The 23,883-nt window shown below is 36.1% G+C and overlaps 1 protein-coding gene across 48 annotated transcripts in view; it reads left to right on the top strand.

Moving 5' to 3' along the window:
• Positions 1-23,883, top strand: part of PTPRD (protein tyrosine phosphatase receptor type D) — a 1,216,292-nt gene that overhangs the window by 743,865 nt on the left and 448,544 nt on the right. For all 48 annotated transcript variants that reach the window (XM_033085150.2, XM_033085149.2, XM_033085148.2 and 45 more), the window contains exon 8: positions 7,494-7,537. The gene's annotated coding sequence lies outside the window, so the exon portion shown is untranslated. The remainder of the gene's footprint in view (positions 1-7,493; positions 7,538-23,883) is intronic.

The following is a 23,883-nucleotide window of genomic DNA, read 5'->3' as shown; positions in this document are numbered from 1 at the left end:
ACTTCTATCAACATATTTAGATATTTGTGGCAGGTTAATATGGGCCATTTTCACCTGGCAACAGCATCAGTCCTTAGCAACAGTACGTGTGTATTCAAACTAATGGTAACACTGAGCCAAAATGGAAGATTATACTACAGAAACCTTTGGATAATATATGTCAGGAATTTTCATATATTATTTCACCTTGGCAGCCATTTCATTTAATTCCCCAGCAACTCTGAATATAAACTCAATTTTGTTTTTTTTTTTTCGTGTTCAAAATTACCTCTTGAGAACAACTAAGATAATTCCCTTAATAACTTTAATGATATCCAGTGTTTCACTTATTCCTAGTTTAAGATAAATGGCAGAATTCAATATTGCACAGCAGTGCTCTAGATCTATGCCATATTTCATGGTTTGGAAGTTGTGAAAATTAGGATATACAGCTATAATTTCACATTATTCTTCTATTTCTTTAAATATACTAGTATACAGCTGCTATTTCAGAAACTTATATTAGTACTGTACATGTACAAAAATCTTTGTGTTCATCCATCAAACTTCTTCTATCCTGTCTAAGCAAGACTTTATATTGTTTTGATAATAAAAGCCTACATATTCTTCTGCTGGAATATTTGAGGAGAAAATAATTTGTCCCTGAAGGGAGTGGAAGGACTCCACTGCTATTTTATCCCCATTCATATATATTCCATTTACTTAACCACTGGTAGAGAAATATCAGCTAAAATCATAATAGGTCTCTTATGACAAATACCCATTTTGACTGTCATTTACTTTGAGCAGTATTTCTGTGTATTTCAGTGTAGCAGATTTTGTGGGGATTATTGTCTGGCAGTGGTTCCTCTAGGAGTTAGCATATTGTATAAATTTTTTTCCTACAAGTATCTCACTATATTATAATTGTTAAATTTTTCATTTTTCTGTTTAAAGAGCCTTCTGGACTCTATATTTGAATAATTAAAGGAGTACTATCCCAATTTCCATTTCTACGGAGAGTAATTGACATTAAGTTAAAATGCATTTGTGTATACTATAGAATTCAAGTGACAAAAAGGGAGAAGAAAAGGAAGGCAATGTCAATGATCACAGAGCTTGCTAGTTCTATTTGTGTCTTCTGGTTTGTACTACCTGTTCCTTATTCAGTTGCAGTAACAAACTATCTCTCCCTCTCTTCCCCTGCATCCTTTCCCCTTCCCCCAATGGTTTAATCGGCTGCATTGGATATGAACTTTGTCCCTTTTTAAATTTTTAGCACTGAATTTTGTTTACATAGCCTTGCTAGTCTCCATATGGGTTTTTAAGCAACAAAATAATTTTACATGCTCAGAGGAGGCTTGAGTTTTCAGGGATGCAAATAATCTGACCCACAAACACAGTGACTTTTCTGGTTGTTTTGCTGATCAGTCTTTATTTTGTGATTTAGGACTTGCCCACACACTAAGTAATGTTACTCATCTTATGTCATCACGAAGCACTGATCTGTTCCAAATCTTAACTGTAAATGATCTTCTTTCATACAATATGCACATTGTAAAGGTATACAATTTTTTTTTCTGCTTATGCAATTATTTCAATATATCCTTTCTGCCTCAGCAACTAGACACAGAGGACATTGTTTATTGTTATCATGGGCATGTTTTGAAACTTCTCCACTTCCCATGGTGTATTTCCACTTAACTAAACTCAATTCCAGCTTATTAAAAACAAGGTACTCCGTATTATAAAATAGCCTCTGAGCAACAATAAGCTGGAGTGCAATGAAAGACAATAACAACAACAAAACAAAAACAAAAAACCTCAAACCAACTCAAATCCTAGAAATCTCTCTTGTTTGAACAAGAACATATAGAACAAAATGTGGTGAAATAAATTGTCTATTATCAATAATATTATCATTCATTACTCATATTCTCTTTGTGTACTATTCATTTTGACTCAGAGGTATGAAAGTTCTATTAGTGTATCAGACAAGAATGTGACTGCTGGACTGGCAGTTCTGTGTAAATTTTTAGAGTGTTACTATACCTGGTTATGTCCTAATGTCATGTTATTAGATGAAGTTCCATTTTTCAGATGAAACAGCAAGTGTGTATATCACAACAGCATGTAAAATTATGCACACGTAAAATATATTCTCAGATTTCACAAGCTTTAGACACACAGTAGAACTGATCTGTTCACAATATATTGTGAAAGCTAGCATCAGGAATTCTTTATGAAGAAATAGAAATCAGAGTTTAGTATTAACAGCTTAGTTTAACCTGCTGGTACCTGTGTTCTTTTTGTAAGCCCTTTTCATTTATTCTGGCTTCAGAATACCAAAACTAAAAATTTTGCATATAATTTTTTTAATGAAAAACAAGCAACAGATATCATGCAATCCCTTCTTTGGTGGTAAAGACAAGATACAATTAAATGACATTTTATCAAAAGAAATAGACAAAAGTGCAAGTGCTGTAAAATGGCAGAGAAGTTCAAGCACCACTTAGTGAAATGAGAGGCCACATTAAAAATTTAAAGTGATTAATTTATCTTTGAAGAAAATATTAGAAATAAATTATATTGGATGAGTGACCAGTTTATTCCCTTTGGGAACAAAGGTACAAAGAGTTTAGGCTTTCATAATGGAACAATTATAAAGTTACTATTTATACATGGGTTTCTGGAATAGGTATGAAATAAAAAAATTATTTTAAAATAATTTCTGGTGCAAGTTAGGGGACTGATTCAAACCACATTTTGGGGCTTAAGAAAATTCATTCATTGCATTCAGTAAATTTGGAACCAAGCCTATGACTTCTCCACTCTAATAGAAGAATGGTGGCTAACATAATTCAGATTTTTAAAATCATGTAATGAGTTTGCAAAGTCAAGATGAAATATTGAAATGCTGATATCATTAATATGGCTATGTCAAGATAGACTATTAAATCAGAACACAGAGATTTATTTATGTATGTGTCTTCAGTTACAAATAATTTTGCCAATTAGAAGAGGATATTCAAAAACAGTTCTGACATTTCTAACAGCCAGACTTGGGGAAGATCAAAACACTGGAAATTAGTTGGAGAAAATAACACAATAAGAAAATATAGAAGTAAACAGAGATGACTGGAAACGTATTTTAAAATTTAAAGCATGGGCAATACTTTGGGAGGAATACATTGGGAGGAAATTAACCAAAATAGTAACCTTTCATTAGTCTTGACATGTCCTACACAAGATAGGAAAACAAGTCATTGCTGTAAAACACTTGCAGACATTGTTCTATAATGCAACGTATCTCAAGAGATTTAAGGTTTTACATGTCACTGATCAGACCCCAGCTAACACTGCTTAAATTAATTTTTCTGGAGTGGATACACTTCCCTGCAGAGTGTGTTACTGTTGTTACTCATTTTATTGACTGAAGCTCATCTCTGTGCAGAGGATCTGTCCAATACACATGGAGAGAAATTAAAACTTGATCCTGAAAACACTTAAGCATCTGCTTATTTTTGCATGAGTAAGGAGCTCTTTTCAATTTTAGAAGGCTTGCTGATGTGTACAGACTTCAGCGTTCATAAATGTTTCATATCATCACTGTTGAGAAAGACTGTGTTCTAAATGCGTGGTGCATTTATCTTGTGCTAGTCCTCAGTGTAATTGTGTATTTGCATTAAGTAAGCTGATTCTTCTGCAGAAATACAAAAAAGTCAGTTGCTTGATATCTAAGTATTACCTATTATGAAAAATAAAAATATAACCCTGTAGTCCTTACTTTTGTCTCAGAGGAAACATTTTACTGATAAGACTGATAAATAGACCAACAGGTAAAAGATGCAATACTACTCAAAGCAGCAGAGCTGTAACTGATAAAACAAGTACTGGTACTAGACAGCAGACTTTGGTGCAGTGTTTCTGGGTAAGTTATTGCTTAAAGAGAAACTGCATATTTAGGCTTTTTCATTTATATATATAGTAAAAAGTAATAAAGATCCAGGGATTTTTTTTAATATTATCTTTTCTGTGAAAGATTGTCGTTGAAAGATGGAACAAGAAAAATAGTTTAGGAAGTCTGTTAAGGAGGACAGGTACCTTTATACTGACAGTGTCTGGTGTAAAAAAAGGGAAAATAAATAAAATAAAATAATAATTTTTTAAAAATTAAAAAAGGAAAAGTATTGGAAACAACACCAGTCTGCTCTAAAGCCAACAAATAATTTCTAAGTGGTAGTTCCTCTTACTATAGAGAGGGAATTGTTGAAATATGAGAGGAAAAGAGAGAAAAAACTGAAGAAGGAGAAACAGAAACCATTATATCATTTATGGAAGAACTTCATATGAAGTTGACATACAAAGGGTGAATTCAAAACCCTGTCTCTTCAGCAGTGGAGATCCCTAGGAAGACTTGAACTGATGTTTTTAAAATATTCTTACAAATAGAAGAGAAAACTCTTCAGTAGCATACAGCCAGTTCTTAATTTATCTTAATTCCATTTTATCGCTCAAGCCAAATAAAGGTTTTACCAACTGTTTATCCACTAGATACTTTGTTTATTCAATGATAGGATATTTAATTTACTTTTCTAAAAATATGCCTTTCCTCTGAACTCTTTTTTAAATACACTTGGGTTTTGTTTTTTTGGTTTTTTGTTTTCTTTTTTACAAATACATGTCCTAAATTGCCTTAGAGCACAGTGACATTCCTTTGCTCAATATATTTAACACTCAGTTGGCCACTTGCATTCAATGCTTACTGAAGGAGCTAAATCATGTATAATTTATGTATTTTACCCTGTCAGTAGAACTTCACTTTGACTATTCACATGTGAAAAATTACTCATTCATCTAAGTATTTTAAAAATTTTCCCTTTAGGTTAGGGGGAGGGAGGTATTTGGAGGGTTGAAGGTTTTGTCTCTTTTGTTGAAATTACTGAGAAAAGGAGCACCTAGAGTAAAAACCGCTCTTTCAGCTTTAAATGGGAACTACTGTTTACTACACATTTTGCTACAAAGTACATGGAAGCATGTAGCAAGAGGGTGGAAACTGCATTGAAATCCAGAGTCATGCTGACATGCTTCCTAAATAGATGATATTAAAAAAAAATTACTCAGATGTGGTGTTAACTTTTTATTCTTCTCATTTGTACAAAGTCACAGTTTCCCCTTTTCCCAAAAGAACTTTTTCCCCTCTGGCAAACAATATTTTTGTGAAGAGTAACTTTTACATGTTCTGTCTTTAAGGACACCTCCCAGTGCCTTTTCATAAAAATAAAAACAAACAAACAAACAAACAAACAAAAAAAAAACATGTAAAAGAGAATAAAATATATCATAATAGATTCTTAGTTCTAGTTTAGAATATTGTTTCCTTGGGTGTACTGAAAAATACAGTAAAAGTACTGTGGAGACATGAAATCAGATTATCTTTGGGATCTATGAACCGGAGCAAGATTCAGGGCCAGATGAAAATGAACAAACTGTGAAGCTGTTCTGTTGAGTTTGGCCTGGCACAGAAACCTCCATCAAAATTGAAAGTACAAAGAGAAAAACAGAACAAAAAAAGTGTTGATTGTTGCAGTGTCTCCTCTTGGGCCCTGAGGCATCTGCTGCACAGAGAACAAATGCTTAGACTTGAATTACCTTCTTTCCATTTTTGTGTCTCCTGCTGCAGTCCTGTACACTGAATTAAAATTAGCTTTAGCCACATTTCTTCGGCTCATTCTTCTTCTTTGGCCAGCAATGTGGGCACAATATTGGATAGATAAGTCAGCATGGTGCATATAGGATCTACCTTCTGTTTCCCAGCTGTGGGCAAGGTTCTAGCCAAGGTCCAGGAGGACTACATATAGCTAAGCCAGCCCATCCTCCATCCTACTCTCCCAGTGAGATGGAAGAGTAGAAGTAGCCACAGAAGGCAGAAAGACCTAATTGCCTTATGGTGGACATAAAGAACACAACACGCCAGTTTCATTTCTCTCTATGGGCTTTAACATACACTGACCAGGTTCCCATAGCATTGCTTTAATTTCTAGAATCTGAAATATGTGTGTGTTTGCTAAGGAAAACTGTAACTCTCTGATGGTTTCTATGTCAAATACAGGAAATAGATAAGTTGTTCCAAGACTTTGGTCGCTTCAGAAGTGTGTTCAGCAAAATCACTGTTAAAGTAACAGTTCTCCTCTCTACCCAGGTTCTTTTCAGACTGACTAAGAAAACAATAAATATTTTGGTAGAAAATTGAGGATGAGTAAATGCTCTAGTGTGGAAAATACCATCAAGGAAATATTTCTAAGTATCAGAAGACCCCATCTCTGCTACTTGCAAACCCATTGTCCTAGCTTTGCCAAGACAGTGCGGGGGAGCGAGGGACTCTCTCTGGCTTCCAAAAAAGAAGGGCGTGGCTTTCTGTCAAAAACCACCGTGGTGGTGTCATCTGCCATTGTTTTATTGTCTCCAGGTCCATCGTGAGCATTTTTGCATATGACTCACCCTCTCTTTTATATACTTTATTACTATTGTTGTTCTTTGTTTTATCTCACTGCTTTTTCTAGTAAACTGTTCTTATCTCAGACAATGATCTTCACTTTCAGGGCTTTGAATTCTATTCCAAGCAAGAGAGGGAAGTGGGAGGGGAGAGGGGGGCCTAGCAAGTGGCCTCTGGGTGGACAGTCTCAGTGAGGACATTGAATTGGGCAGTACCATTCCTAAAACACAACCCACATTAAAATCCCCTTCTATTACTCCATCATAAGCATTGTTTCTGTGATTGTTTTACAATTAAATAAGCAATAGACTATAGGTTTTAATATCTTCAGCTGCACTTCAGAACACAAATTTAAGCCAAAGACATTCTGTCACTGTCTTGAACTTGACAAATCCTCTGACACTGTTAGATCATTTGGAAGCAAATATTTCAGCTTAATAGAAAAGTGCAACACCTTTTGAGAGGAAATTCACTTTGAGCGCTGCCTTTAGACTTCTTAGAGGGAGTGTCTGTAAGTTTTTTTATCACATTAGCTAAGTACTGAATTATGTTCCTGTGTTTTCATTTTCTTAATTTGAAATTGAAAAAAATTATTGATTGCATGCAAAAATCTAAACACAGTCCATGATTCTAAAAAGTCTATTTCTATTTATCTTCCCGCAATGAAACTGAGTATTTATTTCAATGCATTGAAGAGGATTGAGTTTGTTTTTATAAGTCATAATTTGAAGGACAATTCTTTTCCCTTTTGTATTATACAGATTTACTGTTGTATAGAATGAAACCTAATGTTGTATAGAATGAAACCTAAGATAGTATGAGTATTTTTAATTGTATAGAACTCTTTTCCTATTTCAGATTAAGTAGTCAATGTACAGAATGTTCTCTTTAGTTGGATTCAAAATTAAAATTTTTTAAAAAAACTCACTTATGACAACTTTTAGTGTAAATTCTGTAAGCACACAATTTATTATTAATTTCAGAAAGTTTTATTTTGCCTCTTTTTTTTTTTCCTTAGGTGAGAAATTCAGTGGAGAGCAGAAAAAACCACAAAGGTTCAAAGTAAGATTTCACAACTACTCACTTTCTAAGTCTTCATATTCTTTTTCCTGTAAGGCCTACAAATTCTTTTGGTTTGGATTTCACATTATAAAGCACAAATATCTTTCTAATTAGTCAATGTTTATTAAATCTTGGAAAGTGCATCCTGTTTGAAATTCAAATTTCTCCTAGTCAGGAAACAGAACATAATGCTTAAATCAGTAGACTGTGTAATAAATACATAGATACTTCCTAATGTGCAGGAGTAAGATCATAATTCAGATTTTGCAGTTTTGGAAAAAAAGTCTGGTTGATACAGCATGATTGCTAAACTGTGCTATGAATTAAGTGGAAATTTAGTGAATGCTTTGAATGATTAGCAACAGCAAGTAAAAAGGGTACTGAGCACTTCTAGCCTTCTGTTTTCTGTACTATCTCACACTAGCCTTTGTACCATGAATAATACTTAACTAATAAAGGGTGAGTAAGACAGGACAGCAATACACTGATTCTTGTAAATATTCTGCAAGCTATAGCTATATGAGATAGAGGTGCCAAACTTTTAATACTCTTCCTACCTACTATGTATAAGGTAATATGTTTGATAGGTTCATATGACCTGACCTATCTCTTTTTAATGAATAAGGTAGGGTATTAACTGAAGTAGATGAGTCCCTAGTGAGAAATTATTTATGACAAGAATAGTATCATAGAGAATTTGTGACTATTTTTTATGTGTACAGCAAGTTTGAAAATTTATAATACATTCTATATACTATATAATATATGCATGATAATGTGTAGGAAATTTGGGGTTGTTGGTCACACTATAAAAAATCAATTATTTCTGTAATCGTGGGTAATCTTTAAGTTTCACACCTTAATCTATTGAATTTAAAACTGTGACAGAAAAGCTAAAAACATTAGTGGGAGTAATACCAACTATTTATCTGAGGTTATTACACTATTTAGAGAAATTGCTATTTATTTGTGGGGAAATACAAAAGAATCCTAAGACCATCCTGTGAATAAATAATAGTCAGGTGAAATTCAGCATGCAGGAAATGTGAATTTATACTCCTTGAGAAAAGCAGCCTTGATATCGCAAACACTCATAATTTGAAAGTAGTTAATTTTCATCCTGAGTTAGATAGCTCATCTCACAAGTAAATGAAGCAACATAGGTCAAGATGAGGAGCAGGACAAAAAAGGAGCACCAAAAATAGTAAGTCAGCTAACGTACAAGTAATTACTACATATCTAGCATGCGTCAATCTGGAAGAGACACAAACTGAGGAAACCATAGAGAAGTTTATAGAAATCATGTCTGGGGTGCAAAAAACAAAAGAAGAACCCAACCATTCATATTGTATTTCAGTACTAAAACGATAGTCTAAAAAATGGAAGTAAAGTTCAGAATAAATGCAGCTCACAGGGAAAATCTGAAATTTCTTGTGAAAAGGTTTTTGGGATTCACAATATGCCATAGGCTCAAGGAAGAAAAATCCCATGAAGCTGTAAATACATTGATAATCCCTCTAGCTTCAGAAACTCCCTAAAGAGCAGTTATGTGGACACATGCCCAAGGGTAGTCATACTATATATTTGTGCTGTTCTTGCATTTCCCAAAATTTCCTTTATTAGCTACTTGACACCACAGGGGAGCTATTGTATTAAAAAGATCTTTGACCATTATTGCTTTTATGGTACTGCTTATAGAATATGATACCAATTGGAAAGCAATACAAAAATACAAGCAGGGAGTTAAGTAAGTTACCAGACACATACCTTAGCCTCTCTCTAGCCTCCCTGTTTTCATGGAATTTTATGCTTTATTTCACTCTCCATCTTGTGTTAAATGACAGTGACAATACCAGAAGTCCAGAAAAAACTTGCTGTTAGGTATGAAGTTCCAGTAGAATTCATCTTTTCTTGGGTAAATCATATTGCATAATCACAGCAAATACAAAACATTTTTTGTACCAGCCTCAATGGAGGGAGCTACTCTAATTCATAAGAGACTAAGTGAGACTAAGACAGAGTTTTCTTCTCAGACATTCCTCGCTAATATGTTTACAGACAATAATACAGTGTGGAAAGCATTACGGATCATAAGGAAAACTGAGCATACTAAGTTAGAAAGGCTGTTGTGCTTCTAGGAAAAAACTGAATTTATGATTATGGGAAGATAAAAATAAAGATAACAGATTAACAGGATTAGGCAATTTAACTAAGACATATCTCTGTCTTGAATCAATTGAATTCAAAATTCAACTGATACTACATTTCTGAATAGAAAAAATATTATTTAAATCTTCTCCTATAAAAGTGTATAAGAATTGTTTTGGTTTTGATTTTTTTTTTTGGTCAGGATACTCTTTTTTAATATGCTTTTCATCTTTTTTTTTTTGGTCTTTTTTTTGGTCTTTTTTTTAATGTGGAAAGAAGTAAATATTAAAAATACACAGAATGAAAGCAATGGCTAACACAGGATAAGCTATTTTTCCCACAGTCACCACCACCTATCTTTCCATATTGGCATCAGCCAGATAAGTTTCTGTTCTTTCTGGCTTATATGTTGATAAGGGATTGATGCGCACACATATCACTGTACTCTTGGACAGGGGCTGCCTGAGGTCTGTGTTTATCTGCAGAGGTGCTACTTAACAGCATCACCCTTGACCAGTACAAGGTATTATTTTAAAATACTCCCTCTATCTCTCTGTCTTTTATGTTTCAAGCCAGAAAGAAATAATAGACAAACACTGAAAGAGGGTGTCTAGAGCTAATTGACTGGCATATTTAAAGTGGGTTGTTGTTGCTTAGAAACATTTATAGACTGTAACTGAAGCTTGATTGTTAAATAGTCTGCAGGGCAATGTAGGACAACATGTTTTTACAAGAGCAAGATCCACAGTGAAAAATGGTTTGTAGCTTAATATTGAAAGGAAACATATTTACAAATATTTTATTTTACATTTTTTTAGATCCAACTAAACAACATTCTTGAAAAAACTTTAACAACGCTTATGTCAGTGCAATAAAGTGAAATTCAGTGTCATGACAACTTGCTATTTATTCTGCAAGGGCCTCTTTCCAGAAGTAGTTATTTCTACTTTGTGGCTCCTCTTGAGAGTAGGGAATTTATTTATTACAATAAAGTGCATATTATGTAGGAAGAATCTGATTTTGGAGATCAAAGGACACTGAGATGTGTGAAGTGCAGCAATCTTTGATTGCACAACAATATTGTGTAACAATGTTGTAACAAAAATCTTGAAGGGAGGGCAAACAATATATCCTACAAACATCTTATGAAAAGTATATAAAATAATCTATAACCAACTATATTTGTCTGTTGAAATATCTTTAATTATTTATTTAAAAAGAAAAAAAAACATAAATAATGCTTATGATGCCATTTGTTTTGGGATTCTACATGATAAAAAATGTTCAGTCTTTTAAAAGCATGTTTTAAATTTCTTCACAAAGCATTAGTAAACCGCGAGGGAATTTTTATTCCCAGGTAATGAATTTTTATTTTCCTGCCATTCATATTTCTTTTGCATCAATGAAGTCACTGAAGACATTGAGTCACGGATCTTATAAAAACGGACAGGTTTCTAGGAAATTTTATTCTGTCCTGATCTGAGCAAAATTGCTATTCCAATGGTAAAATGAGAGGAATTATATCCTATCTTGTTGAAATGTAGATTTAGACTTAATTGAAGTTTTGTCAATATAAACTATAAATCATAGGAGCACTATACGAAGTCTGGCCTGTATGTGAATTAACAAAGACAGTGATTTTAAGAAGGATTTTTTTTTTACTGCAAATTATTGTGTTATTTCTAATTACAAAAGTTCTAATTATTCCAGAACAATTTAGTATGTAATACATACAGATACACAAAACATATATGAAGGTAAAAGGAATGAGTAGTAAACAAGCAGCATAAATAATAAATCAGAAGTTTCAGCATTTAAAACACACATTACCAGGGTGTCAAAGTAAATGTGATTCTTCTCACCTTCTTAGTTATCTATCTTGAGAAGATGTTAGAAATGATGAAAAATATTCAGTATGTTACCGATCAAGACTAATCTCCTCTAATTACTTCTTGAGTTAAGGTTCTGTAGAATTAACCAGATTTCTGAGCCTTATGGACTTCTAGTACAAACTTACCTCTACTAACATTAACGGGAACTAAATCTGAAATGAAAACAGGAAGACTATTTAGCCATAAAATGACTGATAATAGCATCATATGAAACTTTGCCACATGCATAACAAAATGTAGTCATCTACATATAGTGCAACACTGAAAACTGGAATTCAAAATACCATCCAAACTTTCTATTAAATTAAATAATTATTTGTTGCCATGTTATATCAACAATATTCAGAAGAAAACTGCATTATTCAAGACTGTAATACATCCTTAACAAATATTAATAAAATAAAGTAAGGTTGATGCTATTTCCTGTAGATTAATTTTTTTAAATGTTATAATTTAATGGAAAGTGATCATGTGAAACTGTTATTTGAAAAGATATATTCAGGAACTCTATTTAGATTTTCAGCTTAAAAGCTATTATACCTCTGGACAGTGATAAAGAAAATGGGCATGACTTCTTTTACCCCAGTATATGACTATATGATCTTTTTAGCTTTAAAAAAACCTAATATTTTTAGGAGAAGGTAAGCAGTTGTTGCAAGTCACTGAGACATAAATCTGTAACAGCCTGGGCCTGGATGTTACCTGGGTCGGGTGTTACCTTGGGACAGGCAATAGTCCTAATGCAGCACATGAAAGGAGAGATGGGCACAATTTGGTGACCCAGAAACAAATTAGGCTTTACTTAGGCAATAAAACAAATGTACATAGAAACGGATCACAGTACAGGGAGAACCAGAAAGGGCGAGGGCCAGGGTTAACCAGTAACTTATATAAAGTAGGTTAGGGGTGGAGTTTGAGGGTCCAGTGTGAAATAGCAATTAGGAATATTAAAATGAATGCACCAAATGTGAAACAATGACAACTGGGGAAACAAAGAATTTACTAAAACATTAGCATATGAACCCCCAGGGGGCAGTGAGGGTGAGATTCCACTTACAATATCTATGGGGATTTTTCCAATGGCTTTTGGTAAAACTCTTCATCCTGCTCAACCCCAACATAAACCTGTCATAAAATATTTAAGAATTCAGCATCAGTCTTAACATTTGATATTATTTACTTATTACTTTAACACCCTAACCTACATTAAACAACCTTGCAGATAAAATCGCTAATATTTATTAGAAAAATTACTAGGTCCCAAGATTACAGCGCTGGGCTATCTAATAGTTACCAAAGAGGAAAAACTCTTCAAATAGCTTCTGTAATTTTGTACCACGTGTTCATGAAATAGCAAGAGATCTGTAAGGGATTTTTTTCCCTATAAGGATGACATATTTGAAGATGACCTAAAAATTTGTGGACTGAGGAGTAATGACTTTGTCCCAGTCAGGTGATTTTTAACTCTAATTCATCTAGATCAGAGGGAATAACTTATTATAGGTGTTATTAAAAAAAAAAAAAAAGTTGGGAAAGCCAAGGAAGAATATATTACCAGTTCAGATTAAAAGATTTGCAGGAGTTTCTATGTGAATTACCTTTACGTATAGAAACAGTGCAAACATTTCTGTATAAAATAAGTTAGATTTATGAACCTTTTAATAGAATTCTTACATTGTTGTTGCCTGTGATTTAAACTAACTTGACTATCCTGGAATGAAATAATAAAATTTTTTCTTTGATTGCTAATATAAGAAGAACCTAATCACCATTATTGCTTTAAAATAATATAGTAAAATTTTGTAAACATGAAAGGGCACAGTATTTTATTCCCTATGTCTTCAGAAAGATTGTTAATGAAAATCCAGTACTGAAAAAGACTCTCTAAAATGTACCACCATCCTACAGAGAGGATGTTAGTTGTCCCTTTCCTTGAAATTCACAGAAGCTGTTTTAACAGAAATAGGAGGCAAGTACTTCAGACTGATGTATTAAAAAGGAATGGCTTGTGTTTTATCATGTACAACATTGCTTGGAAAAGACCACTAAGTCAATTGAAATACGAATAAGTACACAAGAACAAAAACAAACTGGAAGTTTTGTGCTTTCTTATGTTTATTGATTAGCCCTTTAAACAATACTCCTGCAGTGTAGTGCATGATCATTTACTTAACCCCTTTTCATGTCTAAGTTTGCATAAATGCACCAGGAACTTGTTTCTTCAGCCATTTTAGCTCTCATTACTACATCCTGAATATATGACCACACAGCCAAAGGAGAGACAGTGCTCCTTGCTCACATTTAAATTCCGTGTGAATCCTATGTACTTGCATAGAAGTAGCACTAAACTCACAGTGGGAGGAAAATTTTCCTATTTTTCCTTCAAGTAGGAATGTGTAACTTTTATTGCAGTGAATATCTGGATTTGAGTTCTACCATGTACTAACTGGATAAAACCACTAAAGTAGACCTGAGGATACTTTAAATCGGTGTGAATTGAATTTATACTTCATTTAAGGACTGTTTCAGCACTGACAATGTAATGACAAAAAAAAATCCAAAGTTTCCAGTGGTTTGAACGAAACGGACATGTTCTCTTTTTGTTTACATGAGGCAAAATTAGCTGAAGCTGTGAATCTAAACATGTTTGGGACTGATTCCATACCAATTTTATTAAACCTGTCATTAATATATGACTTTCTTTTTTTGGGTGGATTAAACTTGTAAGGACTGAAAAACAAATTATGGTCTAGACACCAGCAATTAGTGTTGCAAGACCCGTTGTCTTGCTGTGGGTACTCAGTATCTTAATAACATGCCTGAAGTTTTATTTTATTGTTTCCCCTAGTTGGATGGTGCTATTGGATTATTTTTTTTATCCCGCTGTAATCACATACATTAGTTCATCTGACTTTTTCTCAGCTATCAAACTAATAATTATTAGACTGCTTAATAATATATTTAGTGCTGATTTTATGATTTATTCATGCAGATTTCCATTCTTTTTTCTTCCCGTAACCACTTTGTCCTAGTTTTGTAGGCAATAAAATGTTCACTGAAGCATGACACAAGACCAGCACACTCAAAAGTATCTCGTCACTAAATATTTCTTCATAACAATTTAAGAGTGTCTGTCTGATGTAGGAGAGTAGGATTGTCATGTGTATAATATGAAACCAAGCAACAAGAGAAGAAGACTTATTCATCCTTTTTAAGGTCATATATCTTTTCTGGACAAAAAAATCTGGCATCTACAGTAAATTCACGAATACAAACCACACTGAGTATAAGCCGCATCTCTGGGTGTTGGCAAATACTTCGTTTTTTGTCCATAAATAAGCCGCACCTGAATATAAGCCACTCTGTCATTCGCAGTGAGGACCCGCGTGCAACAAAGTTGCCAAATAGTAACAGAACGGCAGCAGGGCGGGGTTTACTGGCTCAGCTAAGGCTGTGCAGGCTCAGCCCGCTAGGGGCTGCTGACAGGGCCAGGTGGCCAAGCCCGGTACTGCCACTCGGCGGGGCCACAGGGGGCCAGCTGCCACTGCCACTGGGTTCGGTCACCACGGCCCGGCGCTGCCCTGTGGTGGCAGGCAGGGACGGAGCCACGGCAGGGGCGGCCCGGGTCCCCCTCCTCCTCCCCGAGCCACGGCAAGGGCCGCCCGGGTCCCCCGCCGCCTCCCCGAACCGCGGCAGGGGCGGCGCAGGGCCCCTCCGTCTCTCCCCCAGGCTGTGGTAGAGGAGGGAAGGAGGGAGCTCTCCCTCCTCTCTCCCCGCCCCCCGTGCTGCCTGCAGGCAGCCAGGCTCCACCCACAGTGCAACAGAGTAGCAATTTGTAACAATCGCAAAATGCCGACTTTGCAGCAGCTCAGCTCGGCACTCTGGCTGGCACTTCTGAGGTTGTAAATGTCAGGAAATTATTCACATATTAGCAGCTCCTGATTATTAGCCGCATTTCCGGTTTAGGAGCAAAATCTTAGTCAAATTGGTGCGGCTTGTATTCGTGAAATTACTGTAATTTACTGAAGGAGAAGACAGGGATTTATGTATGATCATATGTAGTGTGTTCTGAAGTCCCGTAAACGTGAAAAGGTTAATGTTGCTAGTATGGATCAGGTTAAATGTTTTCAAAAGGAGCAAAGAAGTACTTAAACTATAAAAAGTGTCTGGTGAAGACTCAAATCTTAGTTCTACACTGTGATTTTTCACTCTGAATGTGTGAAAAATTGTGTTAAGTGCTCCGACGGAGCACCAGGTAATTTTTACTGAAAATACTACTAGGATCCTCTATTGGACAATCCAATGCTCCATTTCAGCTAACAAATCTCTACCCATACATTCAATCCCTAAACAGGTGTTGGAGTATTTTAGTGCAAGACAGATCAAACATGCCCGTTTTTTTGGACCAGGATTAGTTACCCTAGAGATGACATTAACTCAGATAGAGCAGCAATTTCTTCAAGTGGCAATTTTCTGCCAATATTTTTTGTCCATTATGACACAGATACATGGACTAAAAAAAAGTAAGTAGCTGCAAGTGTCAAAGAGTATTTAAGATGTATGGGAAAATTGAGAAATTCTCTCTCTTCAGTAAGACAAAAGGTACTGGCTCATTAAACTAATTAAAGTAAAGGCTGAGAGGTTGATAAATCCTTTATATACATGCTGAATGAATGTACTATTTATAATTGCATTTAGGAGATCAATACCACTCAGAAAAATATAACTGACAAGATATAATCTTGATATAAAAATGAAGCAGAGATTAACAGAACAAATTTGAACAAAGAACAAAAATTAGTGGGTGTTTTGTTTAGTGTTTCTGCTTTGCTTTTTAATGGTCAGAAGTGTGAAGGGAAGTAACCAACACAGTTTCAATATGGATTTCAATAAAACTTACTGGTGTGAAACTTCAGGGATTGGGTTTGTTGGGCTGCAGAGGGGGAAAAAGGGAGACAGCTGGTTGCCTCATATCTAGTATTGTCTCAGAATTAATTAACTAGAATTTTATGTGCTATGCTGTGTTGATCTCATGCTCTTTGTTCTAACTTCTTGTGAGGAGAGGTCGAAAATACACTAACCTCTGCATTCCTTGTGTTACACAGTTTGGCTTTGAGGCTCAGGGGTCTTTTAGTGAATTAATGAGGACTGATCAAAGCAGCAGTAATTCCATGATGTCATGGTTGTTCTCCTGGTTCCACTCAGGACCACATCCTGTTCAGCATCACTGTTGAAACTGAAACTGAATTATGAACCACAGGGAAAAAGAAAATAGACCAGATAGACCAATAAGGCACATTTACAAGCAGCTTATTCTGTCATTACCTATGCCTTCCCTTTCTTCCCTTTTTCCTGCTACTTTCTTTTTACTTACACTATTTCAGAACATATACAGAAAGAGATGGACATATCCTTATCACTGAAAACATGTATTTCTTCCTTTAATTGCAGTAAGACTAACATTTTTCTTCTGATGAATACAGATTTTTTTTCAATCGGTTTCTGTGAGTCAAAAATGCAGGTTATGTATTGGTCTCTGAAGCAAAGTGGTCAGGCATTAGATTCATTGCATGTGACTTATTTTGTTTTAAACTCAAAGTTAGCAAGACAGTATCATTGTCAGGTCTTATCTCTGACTCTCACTATGATTTTATGTTTTAGCTAAAAGCTTTCTATTTACAAGAAAGTGAATGTCCATGGAAAACAAAGGAATAATTCAGTTATGATTAGAAGAAAGGCAGTCACTCATTTGTGAATAAAAGCATGACCTTCAATTCCTAAACAATCACAACCTTAATATCAGCAACAGGAGAGCCATACAAGTTTAGGATGGTTATCATCCATACAGAATTTGGAGAAATACATCTACAGTAATATTACAGTATAAATTATACAGTCTTCCTGTCATATGGAATACATCCTGTGTTCTGACCTTCTATAATTATTGATGTCAGTATGTCAAAAGACTTTCTTGCAGTTAAAGAAATACTGTACTGCTTGCATCGATCATTAAAAGACTGATTAAATATGTCTGAGAGCAATGTGTGTGCCTAATTACAGTTATATACATAAATACTAATCTCAGTGGACCAGGCTTGCTTTTTTTTTTTTTATTTCAACCTGGATCTCTAGTAGATTTTCTGTAAAATAGTTTCCATAAAGTAAGTGTTCAATACCTTTTTTCCCCATATCCTGCACTATTTTTAAGGCATTTACCAATAAGAAGTTTATCTAATAGTTAATTCAGACATCAGCAAACCTAATGTTAGTGCAAGGGTTTGAGGAAATAATTTTAAGGATTACTTTATGTTCAATGTCTCACTTTCATCAAAGGTGTTAAACCACACATACACACATCATTTTAGGGAAAAGGATATAAGATGGTGGTAAAACCAGTCCTTTAAACTTGGTTATAGAAGCTGAACCTTAAATATATGCCAGTGTCGATATTAATGAATAATGAATAGTTGTCAGTTTACGATTATGAAACATACCTCTTTCTTGAAAGAGGTAAAGTCACTCACCTTCAAACAAATGGGCAATTATTTCAGAGTGAAACACCCCCAAAAATAGTGGCATGTTTATAGTGTCCAGTGGGTCACAGTGCCAGAGACACCTGTACTGGCAGAAACATCCATCACGATGCATGGTGCAGAGACATATTAGTGAACTTGCTTGGCTATAGATGCAGAATAGTTCAGGCAGTATTGCCCCTGAGCTACTAAGCTCTGAGAAATGCCAGGGCTTTTCAGCTTACAGGCTCTGCCTCACTAGCAGAGGCACACTCTTTCTAGATGAGAGCTGGCTGCTGTGTACCTCCCATGCTGCCTGGTGCTGCAGTGGTCACGTTCGGATGGGTGAAGTGGATGCAGGTGTCTTGACTGCTAGTGTGGGCGGTTCAGACAAGGTTCCTTGTCTGAGTGCTTAATAAATGCTGCACCACAGTAGAAATTATATCTCAGCATTGCATTAAAACTGATCATTAGCATTTGGTGCATATATCAAATTATATAATCAGAATAGTCTTAAATGATGTATAAGCAATTTTTGGGCCATGAGTTTCTCCCACGTGTCCAAACAGTTAAATAGTTTGTAGAACTAGATGGAATTTTAAAATTGCATAGCCTTTGCTAATTCATATGCATGTTAATGATATTTCCTGCCTAAACATTATATTTTAAAAATTATAATTTCATTTAAAATATTTTTTTCATAATTACAATTTTTATCATATATTTTTAATTTGGTAATCCGTATCAGCATAGTGTCTCATAACTGAGCTGCAGAAAACAATTTCACCTCCTAAAGGAATTACTTCTCAGATTATTCAACATTAACTACTCTTAATTTTTAAGTATAGATATTCCATTTTTTAGTATTCCAACACACTGTTTATTCCTAGAAATGAAATTGTTTTATTTCTGGTAGTATTTCAAAATACATAATGAAATACAAGAATTTAGCATATTTTGAAGGTTAAATATAACACACATTCAAGAATATTTTCCCAAGCTAAATCAGGAATTCTTCTTCAAAGCCCGTTTCTAAAACAGTAATTCAAGCAGTATGCTGAAAAATATTTGAATGTCTTATATTTGAAAGCAGAAAGTCAAGATATGACTAAAGTGTGCTGAACTCCAGGAGGTAAATTTTCTTCTTCCTCAAAAATATTCTAGGATTTTCCTAACAATATTTTTATTAACAATTATCTGGTAGAGTATACATAAAAAAGACCTTTTTTTGTTTGTTTGTTTAAAAATTAGGATCGGCATATTTCTCAAACTGCTTTTGCTTGGACTTAGGTTGTTATGGTAGAACTGTCTTAAGATGGATAGCAAGTGGGGGAGGAGGAGAAAAATATGGGTTTCTACATTCTCCATTACATTTACTTAGACAGCTGACAGAACTACCAGAAAACTTTTCAATATTGTGTTTTATGTGTAGAACACTCCAATACTCAATCTTCTAATTATCTCTGTGGGAATCAAAAGGTAATAAGAAGTTTCAAGTCTACATCTATTCCTTGTTAAATACGTGTGTGTGTCTGTGTACATACCTGCATGTACGTATGAACTATATTGCTTCTTTGTACCGGCAATAGGTACAGATGCTTTTAGTCGTTGTTGCTCCTAATCTTTTCTATTTCAAAATCAATGCCAAGGGGAAAGTGTGGTTCATATTGGATACTCAGATTTCATTTTAGGCATGAACTTTAGCTCCACTCTCTAGCTGGCCTTTAAAGGGCAAGATAAATACCCAAAAAGTGAAAAATGATGCATTTGTATTCTTTTAAAACAAACAGAATTACATGTTCTCAAAATCAAAGGTCATTTCTCTTTCTAACAGTCTTCCAGCTTTTCTACTTTCGGTTTCCTTAAAAAACAAGTAGTTATATTCCATTAGTTACTCCTTCATTAGAGCCTTATTTGTATCAGAACATTATTTGTTCTGAGCCTATATGCAGTACATTCATTATTAAGACATTGTTTAATTTTTCTGGGATTGACAAAGTGAAAAACTCGCAGAATAAATAATTTTATGCCAATTTAAAATAAAGTTAATGCATTAAAAGCAGTAGAACATGTTTTGCTTAAGCCAGCTTTTTCATTTTCTTCTCACATTCTTCTTCCAAGTTCCTTTCAATGAGAAAAAAGAAAAGCAAAAAAAGGAAAAAACCACACCACAAAAGCCCCAAAAAACTCCATCAACAACAAGGGTTTAGCATGGTATAACCACAGCAAGTTCAAAAGAATCACTTACTGCAAGTATGGGCTTATTCCTATATTCAGTCAGTCCCACATGCTCTAAACCCTACCACAAAATCATAGAAAAGCTTAAAGTTGAAAAGACTTCTGCCATCATTTATTTCAATAATTAACTTAGCCTAGCCAACACTGCCATTAAACACATCCCCCTAACTGTTACATCTACATATCTTTTGAGTATCTTGATGGATGACTCAACTAGATTCCTGGGCATCCTGTTCCAATGTTTGACAAGCCTTTTTGTGAAGAAATTTTTTTAATATATAACTCCCCTGACACAACTTGAGGCCATTTCCTCTTTTTCTATCACTCATTTAATCTGAGGAAAAACTGACCTCCATGTCATTACAAACTCCTTTCAGGTAGTTGTGAAGAGCAGTAAGGGCCCCCCTCAGTATCCTTTTCTCCAGGCTAAACCACCCCAGCCCCCTCAGATACTCCTCACAAAACTTGTGCTCTAGACCCCTCACCAGCTTCATTGCCCTTCTCTGGACATGCTCCAGAAACTCTATGTTTTTCTTGTAGTGAGGAAATGGGACACAGCACTTGAGGTGCAGCCTCACCATTGTCAAGTACAAAGGGAAAATCACTGGCCTAGCCCTGCTGGCCACAGTATACCTAATACACACTAGGATGTTGTTTGCCCTCTTTTCCAACCGGGCATACACTGACTCAGGTTCAGCCACGGGTGAAAAACATGCCCAATTTTTTCCACTTGGCAGGTTTGCAGCCACTCTGCCCCCAGCCTGTAGCAGCTCCTGGGATTGTTGTGACTCAGCAGCAGGACCCAGCACTCAGTCTTGTTGAACCTATTGAGCATGGGTCCTTTCAGGATCAGTGAAGGAGACCTGGTCACCCAGGGCATAGAGAAGGCCAAGGCACTCAACACCTTTTTCACCAGTCTTCGCCAACAAGTGCTGCAGCCACACCACCCTTATGCAGAAACTCAAAGGAGGAAAATGGGGGAATGAAGAAGCATCCTCTATGGGAGAAGACTGGGCTGGAGACCATTTAAGGAAACTGAAGTGGCAAAGTTTGTGGGACCTGAGGACATGTATTGTATGGGTCCTGAGGGAACTGGTTGAGGAAGTGGCTATGCCACTATGCATCATATTTGAGAAGTCTTGGCATTGCAGTCAGCAGAAATTCCCAAAGACTGGAAAAGGAGAAATGTAATACCCATTTTTAAAAAAGGAAAATAAGGAAGACCCCTAAAACTATAGGCCAGCCTGGCTCATCTCAGTGTCTGGCAACATCACAGAGTAGTTCCTTTTGGAACACTATGCTAAGGCACAAGAAAAATGAGATGACTGAGCCAACACATCTTTACAAAGCAAATAGTATCTGATAAATATGGCCTTTTATGATGATGTTACGGCAGCGGTAGACAGAGTAACAAATTCATCTATCTGAACAGTACAAATTATTTGACAGTGTTCTGTGTGTCAACCTCGTTTCTAAATTGGAGAGACATGGACTTGACAGATGGACCACTCAGCGGATAAAAAAATCGGATGAAAGAACACGTTTGAAGAGTTTTCATCGATTTTTTGATATCCAGTTGGTGATTCTTCAGAGGTCTGTATTGGCACCAGCACTTTTTCACATCTTTGTTGCAACAAGGACAATGAGATTCAGTGCACCCTCAGCAAGTCTGTTGATGACACAAAGCTATTTGGTGAGGTCAACACCAAAGGGCTGCCCTGCCATCTAGAAGGACCTTGACAGGATTGAGAGATTTGTTCACCAAGGCCAAATACAAGGTGCTGCGCCTCAGTCAGGGAAATCCCAAGCACAAGCACAGGCTGGGCAGAAAAAAAATAAAGTGCCACCCTGGCAAGAAGGATTTGTAGGTATTTGTTGACAAGAAACTCAACATGAGCCAACAGTGTGTGCTCATGTACCAGAAAGCCAAGTACATCCTTGGCTGCATTAAAAGACCCACGACAAGCATGACAAGCCAAAACAACTCACTACTCTTGTGAGACCTTCCAGGAGTAGTGTGTCCAACTCTGGTGCCCTCAACACAAGGAACAAGTCCAGAAGAGAGATATGAATTTGATGACAGGGCTGGAACACCTCTCCTAAGAAGAAAGAGTGAGACAGTTGGGGTTATTCAGAAGAAAAGGCTTTGGGGACAACTTTAGAAGCTTTCCAGTACCTAAAAGTGGTTTATGAGAAAGGTGGAGAGAACTTTCCACGGGAGCATGTACTTACAGGGCAAAGGAGAATGGCCTCAAGCTGAAGGAGAGCAGGTTTAGATTAGGTCATAAGAAGAAATTCTTTACTGTGAGGATGGGAAAGAAACTGAAACAGGGTTGCCCAGAGCACTTGTGGACTCTCTGTCCCTGGAGGTGGTCAAGACCAGGCCTATGGGGCTCTGAGTGAGCCCATCTAGTGGAAGCTGTCCTTGCCCACTGCAGAAGTCTTAGAACTACATGATCTTTAAGGTCTCTTCCAGCCATAACCCTTCTCTGATTCTAATTTCATACAACTAGCCTTGCTCCCTTAATTCAGCCTTTTCAGATTCTTCTACAGACCCATACAACCCTCTAGCAGATCAGTATTTCTAACCAGCTTGGTGTCACCTGCAAACTGTCTGACAGGTTACTCAATCCCCTTATCCAGACGATCAGTAAATTAAGACACTAAACTGGATTGGCTCCAGGTTTGAGCTCTGGGGAACACCACTGTCCAGTCAGCCACTGCATTCTTTATTACTCTCCAGGACAGCCATTGAGTCAATTTTTACCCAGTAAAGATAAAACCAGGCCAAACTACGTGCAACCCCCTTTTCTTTTTTTTCAGAAGAATATTGTGGGAAAGAGTGTCAAAAGCCTCACTAAATTCCTGGCAGACCACATCCACTGCCTTTTCCTCATCCACAGGGTGGGTCACCCTGTCTCAAAAGGAGATCATGTTGATCAGGCAGGACCTGACTTTCTCAAAACCCTGCTGACTGGGCCTGATCGTCTCATTGTCCTGCATGTGTCGCTCAATGGCACTTAGGGACGATCTGTTCCATGATCTCACCTGTCACTGAATGAGGTCAGACTAACAAGCCTGCAGTTCCCTGCATCCTCCTTCTGGTCCTTCATGTACATGGGCATCCTATTTGCCAACTTCCTGTCAACCAGCACCATCTCAATTAGCTGGAACTGCTTTCCTGCATCTGTTCACACATGGTCAATACTCAGTAAGACTGTAGCATGTTTCACAGAAACAAATTGCAGGGAATCTGTCCCAGACTTCAAAAGCCTTTCATTGTCTAGATAAATAGAGTGAATAAAAATGGCCATTTTGGAGTTATCAGTTTCAGCTGAAGCTGCACTTAAGGATCACGGCAGAAGCTGAAGTAATAACAGTAATCACCTTGAATACTTTAATCCTGCTGCTTTTTTTCTTATGTAGGCAGTTACTTCTGTACAACATCTCACTGTGCCCTGGTGCATAAGTTTTCATCAGTTCTCATTTTCCCCTGTCTCTTTTCTACTGGTTTCATTCCTAGAGGGAGTTTATTCAAACCCTTCCATTCCAGGAA

Source organism: Catharus ustulatus, chromosome Z, assembly GCF_009819885.2.
Source record: "Catharus ustulatus isolate bCatUst1 chromosome Z, bCatUst1.pri.v2, whole genome shotgun sequence".
In the NCBI taxonomy this organism is placed as follows: domain Eukaryota; kingdom Metazoa; phylum Chordata; class Aves; order Passeriformes; family Turdidae; genus Catharus; species Catharus ustulatus.
Note: the sequence above shows the minus strand (reverse complement) of the source record. Positions and strands in the feature narration are given on the sequence as shown.